We start from the raw sequence: 15615 nt of genomic DNA, 5'->3' as shown, positions 1-15615 counted from the left end.
TGTTGAAATCACTACCTGTTTGGCACGTTCTTCGGAAGCGATTACTCTCAGTCTTAATTCGTTGAATATAATTTGGAAGACATATCCCATGTCCATATTCATCTAAATTGACACTTTCTAAACATAGAGATTCTGTGGTCTCTAGTAGAGCAAATAGAAAACTTTACTTCATACACAGGGCATCCATGCGCTTTTGAAGTGTTTGGATGTTCATCAGCTCAACAAAGCACTTTTCAAGATAGTAATTCAAATAATGATACCTTGATAATTTGGAACATATTTAAGCACTGTGTATTTAGTAACAAAAGAAAAAGAAACAAACCTGCATCACAGATTATCCGGCATCAACCAGTACCGGCTGCACATTTGGGGCATTCAAAATTCAGTTCATTTTACAATTAGTTTAGAGATAATCAGTGTTTCAAGCCCTAACAATGGAGCTTTTAACTCTGAAAACCTTCCTTGAAGGTATGTTTTAATGAGATAGCATAGGCCTTGGTCAAGACTTAAATTAATCAATAACTCAGTTAAAATCAACTGGATTGAGCCTTAGACTTTAATTGTCTTCTAACAGCTTGATCAACACTTGATATCCTAGCCTTACGAGAGAAAAAGTTAACGAGAAAACCGATCAGATTGCTCCCAACTTTCTGCGTTATGTGTTAAACGGAGATACAAACATTCAAATTTACCGAGGTCATGACTTTGTTCCGAATGACGCTGGGAAGAGGCGTCTATTTTGTGGTAGTTTCGGAAGCAAAAATTTTATCTTGGCCCTTTAAAGTCTTCAGAGCATCTGAGAACTCTTTATTTAAGTCCTTTTAGGTGTTAAATATCCATATTTAAAAAAATAAAAAAAGCTCACAGTTGACCCTTATGAATATTTAAAGGCATCTCACAGATAATCCACACCGAGAGAAATTTCTAGTAGTTTCAAAAGCAAAAATTTTATCCTGGCCAGTTGAAGTCTTTCTGAAGACTCCTGATTCAAGTCCTTAGAATTTTTTCAAATCCATTTTTCACGAAAAAAAAGTTTATAGTTGAACATCTTGAATTTTTTCGGCATCTCACAAAACCTAAAATTTTGGAGAAAAATTCACAGTAGTTTTGGGAGCAATAATTGTAGATTAAGCAGTTAAAATTTATGCATAATTTTCAACTCCCAATTTCTTAGAATGCAATGAATTCCGTAAAATATTCTGAATTTCTGCGATGATCTCCTACTAAGAAGGTAATCATTTAATATTAAAATTGGTTCTTGGTTGTATAAGGCTCTGATATTGTTTGTTTGTCTTTTAAAATATATTATTTTATTCAGTCACACTCTAAATATAATACCTACAACTTTGATGGTATTTTTTCAAAAGGAAATTTTCAAGCTTACCAGTCACAGTAGCAGGTACTGAAAGAGACATGCTGACTATATTCGTAGAGGGGGCTAACAAAATGAGCCTCATTCGTGATTCATAGAAAATTATGTTATTAACACCGTTTAGCAACTTTCGTTGCCAACTTTTTAAGAATCATCTTTAGAATAATTGTGTTGTTTTAGATTTACCAATTTTCGCCGTTTAACCCTCTTTTCTGCAAGTTTTCTTCAGCTGGCAACCGCAAAACGAACTAGATTGGCCACTCTTCTTCCTCAGAATCCAACATAAATTTCACCGTTGAGTACATAAATCTCCTTCAAAAAAAAAAAAAATTATAAGATTAAATGTTTATTCGACAAAATAAAACAAAAGAACAAAACAAAAGAGAAGATCAAGCTTCTTCTACAATAGTGACTAGATAGGAAAGTCATAGTTTAAAGCTTCAAGAGAAAAAATAATTTACTTTTTGAAGAATTTCCCAGCACTATCCAAGACATTGACTGTATTGTTTTCCCAGATACTAAATCGTCACCCTATTTTGTGACTGTAAACAATATCAGTTTAATTTTTTCTCCTTTCTGCTTCTTTTTCATCATGATTATCGAAGTAAATAAAAACTTGAAGCTATCTGTGTTTAGGAAAGATTAGTACATGAGCAGGGGAGGTCTTCAGGCTAAGGTGTTCAAGGGCAGGTGAAATTTTTAAGGAGGAAAAAGCGGTGAGAGAATGTAGATATCCTTTGAAAAGAATACGTCTCTCTTAGAAATCTATACAGCATCAAATACTTATTTTTTTAAACAACAAGCATTTACCTCTGCCAACGAGAGCAAAGTAATATTCAAGCATTATTTTCAAGCATGGCCCAACCATTTTCTAAGCTGCACAAGCCATGAAAATCAGAATCAATGTTTTACAGATTTTTAAAGTAATTTTTTTTCTTGTATAATGGCAGCATTATTTGTGTGCAGTACTTTAATGAAAATTAAAAAGACTTTCAAGACTGTTTACTGAAATGGGTCTGTTGAAAACTATGACTCCGGCAGAGAGAAGAAAAAGTTTCTGACAGTAAATGGCTTCAAGATAAGCATGCAGCAAATCAGGAGGGTCCGAAATTCAGTCATGACTTCATAATCTCCATGAGAACTGTGCGCATGTGAAAGCTCATTGATTCATGAAGTGTTCCATGGCACCCTGGTTTCTCGACTACATGCAAAACTTAAGGTGATTCCATGGACGCCATATTTTGTGTCGGAATGGCATGCGATATATCGCATCAATTGGTTCATTTTTTTAGCTACTTGTCATTAATCTCCAATTTTGAGATCGCAATTCTGTTGTCAGGAGACTAAAGCACTCACTTACCAGTTTTAACAAAGAAATTTAGTGTAATAAAGGCATGGTTTTTTTAGAGAAAAAAATATCGCATTCGAGTGCAGTTTCGATATCAGTATCAAATGCGATGTTTTCTCTGTGAAAAAACCACGCCTTTATTACGTTGAATTTCTTTGTTAAAATTGGTAAGTGAGTGCTTTAGTCTCCTGACAACAGAATGGCGATCTAAAAATTGGAGAAAAATGACGAGTAGCTGAAATAATTGAACCAATTGATGCGATATATCGCATCCTGTTCTGACACAAAATAGGGTGTCTATGTAATCACCTTAAGATGATTGTCTTCATGTGGAACAGTTTCTCAAAAAACAACCAAAGTACTTCCGTTCATTTAACTCCATATATGTATGAGAGCAGGAAAGTAAAGATGTCAGATGCAAGGCGTTTTGTCCATCTGTAATTTTTACTTGAAAAACTGCAGCATATGACAGCAGCCATTTTGAGCTTGGCGTAGAGTTGTGAAGCAAGGCAACAAGTTAGTATCAAAATTTGCACTTGATGCATGTATTAAAATTCTGCAAATTTTTCTCATGTTTACAACTTTCCAAATGAGTTAAGCCTTTTAAGTTGTACCAACGTTCACAGAGAAGACAATATTCGGATTGCATTTTGTAAAAAGGAGCCAGGAGTATTCCAATATCAGTAAAATTGTGCAACTATTTAAACTTGTAAATGTAAACTGATCATCTAAACATGATTTCAGTACTTTGATTGCTAAGAATGTAAGTTGGACAATCCTAAAAGCATTAAAAGACTCCTGGTTTCTTTGTGCAGAATGCAATCCATTCAATCGCTATAATTTTTAAAAATTACTCACTCTTTTTGGAGAAAGGCTTGCAGAGAAGCTTCAATGTTTACCAAGAAAAGGAGGATTATCACAAATAGATGATGAATCTGAAAAATTTCATTACTCATTAGTACAGAGAAAAGCAAGAAAAAAACAACTGGAAAAAAAATTTCATTTGGAACACTAGCATTGATGGGAAACATCCCCCTTTTGCTTCAGTTTAAACCCGTCAAAAGAAGGTTGCTTGTCTGATAGGTTTAATGATGATTTTTATTTTCTCTACTTCTGCTATAGTACGCTTATTGAAGGAGGGAAAAAAATGAGCATTTTTTTTTTACTCAAATTGTGGAATTCGGAATGAATTTAAGACTTTTCTTGTGAGCTAATCATCATTTGAAAGTCATTTGCAAGAAACAGGCAACTTCTCTTCTTACTTAAGTAAAAGTTTGCAACGAACCTATTCTAGAGGAAATATAAATACTTTTTCTTGATGTGAGTTAAAATGTATTAACCTTTTTCTAAAAAAATGTGGCTCTTATTTTAAGCATAAAGCATGTCAAAGGCTATGGAACAATACTGCGTAACTGACAATTTTGGCGAAAATGAGTTAGCAACTTTGCCGCATTTTACAGTACAAAATACGCAAGCTAATGGTTTTAGCTACTTGAATCCTGCATGGATACGCTGCTAAGATGCTTTGGTGTATAAAACAATTGCTAATCGAACCTTAAAATTACAAAAATTGCGAAGTTACTTCTTTAGACTGTAAAATATGCTCAGCAAATAAGTTGAGCAGTAAAACAAAGACGGAAAATTTCAGGGCTTTTGTCAAAATTTATATTCTTTTGGAGACTTCCAAACAATTTTCTAAAATTCCTGCCTCACTGCATGTGCCAGATTATTAGACACCAGGTTCATTGTAGGTTTCACATCATTTTCTAAATACCAAATTTATTTAGAAATTTTTGATGTGTTCAACACACAGTGATTTGAAAAATTAAAATCAACATTTATTGGGTTTCTTCCTCCAAAATTAACAACTTATGAAAAAAAAAAAAATTTCTGAGTTACACTCTTTGACATCAGGGTTGGAAGCAAGTTGCCTGTCTTTTCTCTAGCTGCTGAATGAAGTTCTCCAATCCAGCTTAGCCATGGTGTCTAGAAATCTTGACCATGCTCAGTCCCCAGGGTGTCTACTAAAACAGGCTGGCCGAAAACCACACCTTTTACGGTACTTTTTCAGTACATTCCCAGGAAATTCAGTGCCTCCTCAACAGAAAAAATATGTACTTTTGCAGTGCCTCTATTTGGCGAAATTCGAAAATTTTGAATTCTTACTCGAGATGCGACAAAAATGAAGGAGACACTACATTTCATTCTTGGCTTGAAGATTAACTGACTGAGCAACCACGATCTTTCAGGAGAATACTACTCTAAAACTCAACGCGTAGAGGATTGCATACTTTCTAGGCTTTATTTTAAAACGCGTGTGGTATGAAAGAAAAAATTCCAGACCTCCTTGGAAAAAATCTGCACTTCTTCAATGGTTAGTCACAGAACAGATGGAGTGGCCAACGGAATGGATGAGAACTCAAATAAAATTAATTTCATGATCAAAGTAGAAAGAAATTGGCACAGACTGTAAAATCTTTTCATCAGTTTGTGGCAGGGACCAGAGGTGTTTCAACTTCTTCTGAGAAGGGACTCTACTCTAATCCTCATAAGATAATTAAGAGTAAGTCTGGACTATTAAGTTAACAAGGATTATCTATAATTTGAAATGTAAGGGACTTGTTCATCTTCTGTGAGAACTAGGAATTGCTGTTTTTTCCTTAAAGTAAAAACGGTATTAGCTCGTAATTAGTTCTTTACAACATGGTGCCATTTTCAGAAGTCCACTCCCACTTTTCAATTGATTTTTGTAATCTATGGCTGGATATAAAAATGTCTATGCAAGTTTCAAAAGAGATAAGAGCCTACCTCAGCAGTTGGAAAGGAAAGTTCCACGAAGACTTCAACTAAACTGTGGTTTAGCAACTATGACTTGTTGCTGTGCAGCTCCCTATTTTGCCTGAAGTTGATTCAACTGATGTTGTTGTCGCAACATTGCCTGTTCACAAAATAACTGCAGTTGAGCTCGTAAGTAGCCTTTGCTCCCAACTAATAATGCCACTGAAAAGTAAGAATCAATTTAGTTTTTGTCCATATTAAGATGTTACAGGTAAATGAAAAAAAAGTCAGGTCATGGAAGATTCATATTTCTTGGAGTAGTCTCTATTTTCATTGAAAAACTTGGTAACCAGCTCAGACAGTCTAACTTTTTCTTGACTCTCGGTAGTATACAAGCTTAATTTGTTAAGCTTGTATACAAAGCTAAATTAGTTTGAATACGCCAAGGTTTAGTGAACTTCAAATTTGAGTACTTGTATGTAATAGATTGTGACGTTTTACTGAAGTTATCTCTCTCACTCACAACTTCCTTTCCCCTGTAATTTTAATGGTATGTTCAACACAGGTTGCAAAATGCAAGTCTCAGGTTGCACTTTCAAAGGCAATAAACTTTCAGCTACTTCATGCACAAAAAAATTCTTAAAAATTCCATGAAATTGAGACTATAATCTCCGAAGACAGAAAGGATCTTGTCCTTTCTGTCTTCGGAAATTGTAGTCTCCACACTCTTCATTAAATTAAATATTCTTCAAGCTAAAGTTCCTTCTACTCGTTCATGAGGTTTTCAACTCTTCGCCTATTGATACATACATTAAACTTAAAAATATTTAACTTAAAACACTTTGATGGCAAATGTTATCGTAAGTATTGATTCTTTGGTCTGATTAAAGCAAATGGTTCATTCTTTATATATGCGTGGTCGTACTCTTGAAATGTTTTGAAGTTAGACTTTGCTGGTTAAAAATTGTAAAAAAAAGAGAATTGAAGATTGAAGAATTTGGGGCTTGGCAACACATAAGGGCTGAGAACTATTGTTTAGCGAGTGACAGAAGAGGACTTCAGCATTAGAAGGTAATCTACTTTCGACATAAGTTACTTTTGAAAAGCTAAGTGGTTTGTATTGGTTAAAGAGAAAGGCAGGAAGTCAACTGACCGTGACGAAATATTCAGATTTCGCGGCTCATGAGTGGAATGTTTAAAATCTTTCTGGAGACAACCAACAGTTAAATTTTCAGGTTTTGGAACAACAATCTGAAACAAAAATAACACTTGGGTTTATAAGCAAAATAATAGTAAAGAAAATACCAGATAAAAGTAAAATTAGGCAGCTTTAGTATTTCTAGGGACTGAATGTGTGATTAAATGAAATACTAATAGGGAGGATAATAGGTGCTCAACAAATATGAAGAAAGTTACAATTTTGATTTCTATGTCAACCTCAAGAAGACAAATGAGAAAGTGAACCATAAGTAAGTTAAAAAAAAAAAAAAACAAGAGTTGTTCAAATAGATGTGCAAACTTTAGAAAAGCAATTCAATTGCTTCGCATGTACTTGAAAAGACAATGAAAAAAATTCTACCACAACTAATGTTACAATTTACACACTGCTAAAGAATTGGTATAATGAAATTTAGAGAATACCTCACACTAGCTTTCCTAGTTTTACAGAATAGTCTTGAAATTTTCTTCAATCATCAAAGAAGTTATAGTTTTTTGAAAATTAATTGATAACATATTAAAATTTGAAAAGTTTTTGCTTTGGAGGAGGAATGTTTTCCAAAAAATTTTGAACCCGAGAGAACCGAAGAAAGGATTTTTCCAGTAAACAAATAAGATTTCCTGACTGAGTTTCTGAGATCCATAGAAACCTTGATTCGTCACTTTCTGTCGGAAGTACTACAAGAGCCAATTACACTTGGACCCTGTGTTATGAGACATCTCACTTTAGTTTCAATTATTTCTTGATCACTTGCACACACACTTTAATGAAAATTTCAGGGATATATCTTGATGAAAAAATAAAAAATAGGTAAAAGTTTCAAGCAATTTTGTTCGTGAGTTGTTACATAAGAAATGGGACAGTCCTGAGAAGTTTGGGAACATAGTATCTTCGTGCAAGTGGTGCTTGTGATTATTCGGTTATACAGTGACAAAATAGTGCACTCCAAAAACTCCACAACTTAGCTGATCATGCTTCACGTACGCTTCGGTGATGGTAAATAAAACCTTTTCAGCCACTTCTAGAGTGTGATGATATACAATTTCTTAAAAGAAATGTAGTACTTTCAAGTGTTTCAAAGAATGTAATTAGACAAACCTAGTTGCAATTGTGATCATCATTAAATTGCATATTGATACGCTCAATTAATTTTTTTAAAACTTGAGCGTAGATGCAGAATGCACTTACGACATTGCTCTCAAGTACGTTTCAAGGCTAAAATTTGGCTCTACTGTAAATGTTCAGACACCTCTCAAAAACTCAACAATTTGACTACATTTCGCATACAATTTCATGACAAAAGCTTTGCCACATCAGGCTTTCATGATTTTGCCCCTGATTTTCTAAAAGGGTCTCTATGATCCATATTTGTTATGCTTGATGACATTTGAAATTAAAATTACATCTAAATCCGATGGGGCTCAGTATTGTAACATACTTTTATATCAGACTTCTCATCAGTGATAGGGACAGCTACTAAGCTTTAATGTCTATGCCAGGGAGTCACAAAATTTATAGAGAAATAAGTTTGAATTTTATTTATGAAACTCCAAACCTCTTCCAAGATGTACGTAGGGAGAGAATTTTTGAGTTTTGCTCATTACGTCGACAGCTGCCAATCAGAATTCCAAGCCTCCTATCATTATCATAAGAAGAGGATTACAAATATTGAGAGAGGAAAGTCCTCTGATAGGTACTTACAAACCATAGAGAAAAAAAAGGAGGTGTTTGCATTTCGGGCATCTTGGAATATTTTTATGACTTGATGACGTAGGTGGGTACAGCTGGGTACAGCGACGTCCCCTCCACGCTGTACCCACCTACGTCATCAAGTCATCAAAAAATTCCAAAATGCCCGAAATGCAAACAACTCCTTTTTTTTCTCTATGCTTACAAACAGTTTTGCCGAAAAAAAGAAGTATGAAATCAATTCTCAATTCTAAATTCGAGAGATAGATACTTGAAAAGCAGACATTAAATTGATTACTTATGCCATAACTTACAGGTTCTGTTACTCCACGAAGGCTTTGAACAGATAGATCAGACAATGGTCATGTCCCTCTACTTCCTTCAGTCATTCATGGTCCAGCGGTGCTTCTCCTGTCATTTCCCACTTTTTGAGCATGAAAAAGCTGCAAGATCATTGGAATAAATGTATTCTGAAATCAGGTCAAAAAGGAAGTAAGAATGAGTCCAGGAATGAGCAACTACATCCTTAAATAAACAGCAACACAGTCCCTGATTGCTAACAAAAAATATATGTCCGGTATACATTAATGATTCATGATTGTAACCTCAGTCAATAACTGATTTTGGTCATTTCATTCAACCTAAGCCAATAAGATCAAGCTCCCAGCAAGATCAGTTCCTACCTAAATGATAACTTGTCAGTCCCAAAGGCAATGACCTGGCATCTCACTCCACCCTCTCTGTTGTGCAGCCAAGAGAGGCCTGTAATCTGCGTCTTGTGAAGAAAAGAACAAAGGTTCAGTTTCACCTGTCCTTCAAAACTCTACGTACCCAAACCGAATTTTTTAGCCCTTTTAAACTTACTATTTCTGCGTGAAAACTTACTTTCAGCAAAAGATTCTCATGGCAGTGCAACAAAATTCTGCCTTAATATCATGATTTGAGGCTGATTTACATTTAGCAAGTGAATGCAATATACCTTGAATCAGCATCAAATCATGAAAAATGACAACATTTCCTTTCCATAACATTAGAATTTTTCATCAATACTAAATTTTCACACCAAAATCATAATTTTTCAGCGACTAAAAAATTCAGTCTAGATACCGAAGGTTTTCAAGAAGTGATGAAAGGTAATTATTATTCTTCCATTTACAATAAGCAGGTTAAAATAGCTTGGAATGCGATAACTAACTTGTTAAAATCAATGACAATGTGATCAGGGATCAATGTCATCAGCCACTTTCCACTACTTGATTTACCCTTACTGCCGCAAATAATAGAATCAAGAAGGTAAGTAGGCAGTGTCAGTAAGTAAGGTAATCAAGTACCTAAAATTTTCTTGTAATGAGACTGTTTCCATCCCCCATGTCTGTCTTGCGAGATGAAAGGGGTCGACATGTTCAATCTCCTTCAGACCAACACTGCGGATGACTGAGACAATTTCCATCAGTACCGCTATTGTCTTGCAAGACGGGAATCTGCTTGGGGAATCTTACTGTGAGAAATGGACACAGTCTCATAATCTCCTCACATTCTATGGTTTGCTGGTCGGTCCCTTACGATGAACCAATGCCGCTTCCAGCTATCGGAGAACTGAAAAGAGTTTATCAATGCCACTTTCAGTAATCGGAGAGTTAAAAAGAAAATGAATGAGGAAAAAAGACACCTTGATCACTTTCACAAAAGAAGGGCGTCAGCATTTTCTGGACCCCTAGCTTTCTCTGAAGCCTTTTTCAAGGGTACCTGTTTGATCATACCAAAAAAAATCGTTAAAAAATAACATTATGCATTAGCACAGAGCATGATCACTATCTCTTACTTGATGATTATCACAGAATGTTATCATGAGCAATTTTTTCAGGGGCACAAAACCATTAACTAATTTTCTGTGTATCCTGTTTAACTGCTATTAGATAATACTAAGTGCTATGAACATTGCTCATCAATCATCCAGAAAAAATTGGCATTGACTTCCATAAGTTACTTCTCATCTGTTTACGATATGTACTGAGAAACAGAGAAGGATCTCTAGGACACTGTGGAAGTCACTAAACACAGCCAACCACATGGAAGGTTCTGCACTAGTTCGAAACAACAGAGAGGCAAAAGGGGATACTCACACCAGGGAAGTTGCTATGATGCATCCTCTAAGTGCCGGTAAGAGTACAAGACGCAAGCATTGGCCATCAGAACAAAATTCCGTATTAAGAAAATCCTCCGACTGTTTAAGGTGGCTGGAAATCCCGATCGGCTGAAATTAAAAGATCTTGTTAGAGGTTGGACCACAATGTCTACTCCAAGAATATGAAATTAGTTCATGATCTAGAATTTAGCTTCCTTTTACAATAGCTCTATAATGCATCATCAGGGTGTCTACATATTTGATAGAGAAACATTCCCTGACTCTGCCAGCGGACCGATTATTGAAACTGATAGATAAAGCGATAGACAAAGACGACAAAAGGGATTTGGAGGGATCCTATTGGTGGAAACGGGTTGTTGCAATGGACAAAGGAGGTAGGTAATCGACTAAGTAACGGCAACCCACGAGAAACCCGACAGTTAGTCTATCATTTTCCCCCTTAGTCGATGAGAACCACCCATTTCAACCAATAGAATTGCTTTATACCCCCTATGTCATCTTTGTCTATCGCTTTGTCTATCAGTTTCAATAATCGCCCCGCAGGTTTTCTCTGACCAAAATGATCCAAATTCCTGGAGTTTTCTTATCGAAAATTTGCACAAATAGAACTAAAAGTTCAGGAATGTTAGCATTAGTTTCACTGCCAATACAGAAAAATTAGAGAATTTTCTCTTCAGATGTTCATCATTCGATCAGCTAAAATTGCAATTCCTTGGTGAAAATTATTATTCCTCGATTTATAATCTATTCAGAGAGTAAGTCGGAGTACTTAATCCTGAACCAGACTGAGACTCACTATCAGCTTGATCATGTGGACAGTGCTGACATATTCTCTGACTTAGAATTTCTTCAGAATTCAAGCACTTTTCACCAAATTCTCGGACTTCCTTGTTTTCTTATACTTGATGAAATTTCCTATCAATGCCCGGTGTTTTCCGAGTGTAGACACCCCAAATTAATGATCTCCAATTAGGATCTTAGACTGCATTGCCTCTCACAGAGACTGATAAATCAATAAAATATATCATCCAAGAAATGCTTTGATGAATTGTTAGATGACTTGGTTCATTATCATTCTCAACTAAACTTAATTCTCGACTAAACTCTTCCATTAAGAAGGGCTCTAGAAAAACGTTCCAGATCAATAAATCCCTCTTAATACACTCAGTTAGAAGTTCATCACTGAAAAATGAGAAAATTTTAGATAAAATAACAATTTTTGGATTTGTCCTTCAAACCCAGATTTCTTTGACTCTAAAACATGGATTAGATGGATCTTCGTGGTTCTAGAGCTACAATCTAATAACTTCCTCTTACAGCTAGATTGAATGGTTGATTCACTGTTGGGTCATTGAAACAGGTATGAATGCACTTTGCACCATATTATCTCTTCAAAACATCATGCTGAAAACAAATTATCCACAACTGGAAGTCTAGAAATCACAGTGGTGCGATTCCACCTAAACAAGATAAAAGTGTTGAAAATTTGGCGGAATTTAACGGCCAACAGACATACGCACACTCTGAGTTACGGCGTAATTCAATCGATGGTATCGATACCTCCAAAGTACCAATACTTCAGCTCGATGCTTGATACCGGTATCGATGCTTGGAGCCGATACCAGTATCAAGTATCGACATACCTACTAAGAAGAAAGTCAGTGGATGGTAAAATCTAGCTTGAAGTAGATTTGAGGGCTTAAAACTTGCACCAGATTATGTAGTTGGCAGATGTTCAATTTCCCTTAAACAGCTCTTTGCTTCAAAGCTAACGTGCAAAGCTACGTAACATAGATGGTCTACTACATGTGGTAGTCAGAGGAAAGGGGCCAACTTACCCAAGTTCTACCAAAAGCAACTTTGATCTTGATGTCACTATGGATCACTCATTGATCAGCCATGAAACCACAAAATTGAATGACAGCCTCTCTGACAAAGGCAGTGCATAAGCATGTGAGTCAGAAAGTTTGGCTGATATACAGCCATGGACACATTGTAATCATGGTTCACAATTGGGTCCCTTTGCTTTTCTTCCTTCATGATATTTTCACGTCCATTCTCTGTAACTTCAACCTAGCTCTCCCTCTCCATACTCTCAGACAAGCCTGGGAGCTGATCGGTGAAGCATTTGTCAATTACAATGTTGTGAGACATTGACTATCATGGTTATGCATAGCACAAAAGCGCAATTTCGGACATTTAGTATTAGTAGGCTAATACAAATTCAACAAATACTGGAAAGTCAGGCTGCAGATGGGGCCTGAGAAATGCTTGACTCTCGTGGCCGAAACGGCAACAAGTGGTTTCGTGATCAGCCAGTAAGGACTTCATTAGGGCAGTCAACGATTGAGTGATTGATAAAATATAGACTGGCTAGAGCAATGCGCGACGAGAGACCGATTATGGTGCTCAGCTTCAAGAATCCAGACCTTTAAGGAGTCCACAGAGTTTCTCATGAAAACAGTTCAATCGTATCGGAGGATGGTGAGCCTAACTACACAACAGTTGTGTTGGCAATGAATGTTGTATGATCTAGAGTAAATACTTACGGAAAAGATGCAAAGTCAGTACCTGGCAGTAGATTCTCCGATCGCAGTCTCATTCTTAGTCAATGAAGCCGGTTCCGTTGAAAATAAGCGGCACGATGTCAGGCTGAAAGGCAAGGCCTGAAGATAGTTGTCCCGCTTCTGGATCTGGATCGAAGTGTTCGGATGAAAGGAGATTTTCGGTGAACGCAATAGAGGAGGCATTTTCACGGCTATTCTACACGATTGAAGTGATAAGGCACGCTAAACAATTACCCTTCACCACGTTTTTCGCAGGTGCGAGCGACAGGTAGGAGGAGGATGTTTACTTTTTGCAGGCAAAGACCCCCTACGATGTGCAGGCAAGATGGCTGCGTCGCGCGACGGGAAGTCAGGGCAGTTCGAGCACTCTCTCCCCAATACCTACTCTAACTAAACCCATTCTATCGTCTGCCGTCTCCCCACCTTATCCATCCAAATAATCATGTTTCCAATGAATCAGTGAGTTCGGAAACACTCCAACACGGGTTTTTTTCGATTTTCACTTTTTTACGGTTTAGTAACACTTATGGATAAGTAGAAGCATCTGCACGCAAAAGGATATTTCGAAATTGCAATCGGAAGTGCTCGAAACGGCGACGGGAAAAGGGAAGAATCGAAGAATTTCATTGGTAATACCAATTTTTGGCCGATCAAGGGAAACGGGCGACTAATCCGATGCGGTTTTCTTTTTTCGGTTCAGTATACCTTGTGCCAACAAGTTATATAAATATTCAAGCGTTATTCAGGTCAAAAAATATAAATTTTTCAGGGCAGACTATGAAAAATCGGTATCTGAAACTTGGTGCGTTAAAGTCTCTAGAGTACTTCTTGCGTCCTTTGGCATCAAAAAAGTTTTTCTTAAACTAACTTCTTCGCCCGCTGCGAAGTTTTAGGTGTTTCCTGAAAATTTTTTTTTTCCGAGTTGGTGTATTTTCGAACTCACTGATTCAAATGTCATCTTAGGTACCTAATAATGCTATAGGTATTTTTGCTCCCATATTTCACCCCTTGATGCCTGACTCGTAAAATTCACCATACTTTTTGGATCGTTATGTACTTTTGCAGGTATAAGTTATCAAAAGCAGAAATGTGCAAAGATATTTTTTTAGCAAATTTTTCAAGAAATATGCTAAGTGCCTCGTTATCTTTAACAGGATGTTTCCCAGAAGTTGTACCATTGTGCCACAAAAAAAAATTATAAATTTGTGCGAATGCTGAGTTAAATTTTTAGCTTGATGGTTCATCTTCACATGGAAATATTTTTGGTAGAATTACAAATTCCACAATGAGAGTCTAGCAACACAGCTAACTTAGCAAAAGCCCTCATATTTCTTGAAGTCAGGAGAGGGTAATATTTCTCCCCCCTCCTCCTAACTAGTTCCCCCAATGCTCCTGAAAACATCTCTGCTGAGCGCAAAAATCCTCAAACTCATCCCTCATCATCTGGCATCCCCATGGCTCAGATATAAATGAAGCCCCTCCCCCCCCTTATTTTCCATCAAAATTCAAAATGTAAGTAGGTACGTTTAGAATTTGATTTCAATGCCTCAGAACGCTGCGGGGCCCCCACACAAGCTTGTGATTTCTCCAGTTATGCTAAAGATTTTCCCTCCTTAGGTAATCCTTAAATTATATCAGAAAAATGTCTTGCCAAAGAATTTTGAGAATTGACCTGGTTAGTACTTGGTTTGAACTCTTTTAGAAATTTAATCCCGATCAAAAAGGTCAATTCCCTGAGCTGAGCAGTTTAATTTTTCTCCGAGAGTGAAATTTGAAATTTGTGCTTGGCGCCATTATGTGATGTGCAAAGAGTAGAGGAGAGGAGAGAGCAACAGAGTATAATCATGGAGTCCGAGCGAGCTTCATGCACGCTCCACCAGCTACTCCCGCTCTGTGATCGCCTGCACATCGTAGGGGGTCTTTGCCTGCAAAAACGCTCAATCGTAGGAGGAGAAGGTAGAATAGCAAAATGGCGGGCCGGAAATAAGGAAGGGAGGAAATGAGCGCGAAAACTAGCATTCGGTTTGCAGCTAGCGCTTCAATGGAGAACAGATGAACTACCCTCATTTTAGCGGTATTTTTAAATTGACGGAGTGGCAAACCGCACTGATGTGGACTTGTGAATTTGACCATATTTTTGCAAGATTGGTCGTACGCGTACGATCAGCGAATTTTATACGGTTATTATTTTGCCCTTTGAAGTCATGGAATTTTATTTTTGCTCAAAAATTGTTTTCAATACTGAATTTTGGCTTTTGAGACCATTTGATCCATATCATTTGAGACCCTGATATCACTTATTCGTGTTCCCATAAGATTGCATGTCAACGACCGTTCTGTCATTATTATGTAAATGGTTGCTGGGAGGGTTAATGTAGCTAAGTTAAGTCTATTTATTTATCATGATTATATACATGCATCCATTCATTTCTTAGGCGGTGGCTCCACTGAAGAAAATAAATGAAGTCTGACGTGAGAAGAACGAAATTTGCGGAG

At 36.7% G+C, this 15615-nt stretch overlaps 1 long non-coding RNA gene across 3 annotated transcripts; it reads right to left on the bottom strand.

Moving 5' to 3' along the window:
* Nucleotides 1–268: 268 nt before the first annotated feature.
* Nucleotides 269–13396, bottom strand: LOC140224507 (uncharacterized). 3 transcript variants are annotated; one of them, XR_011899778.1, is made up of 8 exons: nt 13124–13396; nt 10530–10660; nt 9738–10002; nt 8721–8876; nt 6595–6749; nt 5529–5720; nt 3579–3655; nt 269–1684 (listed from the first exon to the last, which is right to left on the bottom strand). It is a non-coding gene; the product is annotated as an uncharacterized lncRNA (long non-coding RNA). The 3 variants fall into 3 exon arrangements; XR_011899777.1 differs by lacking the exon at nt 9738–10002; XR_011899779.1 differs by lacking the exon at nt 9738–10002 and having other exon boundaries at nt 6652–6749.
* Nucleotides 13397–15615: the final 2219 nt, after the last annotated feature.

Source organism: Bemisia tabaci, chromosome 4 (genome assembly GCF_918797505.1).
Source record: "Bemisia tabaci chromosome 4, PGI_BMITA_v3".
NCBI lineage: Eukaryota > Metazoa > Arthropoda > Insecta > Hemiptera > Aleyrodidae > Bemisia > Bemisia tabaci.
The sequence above is the reverse complement of the archived record's forward strand: the minus strand, read 5'-3'. Positions and strand labels throughout refer to the sequence as shown.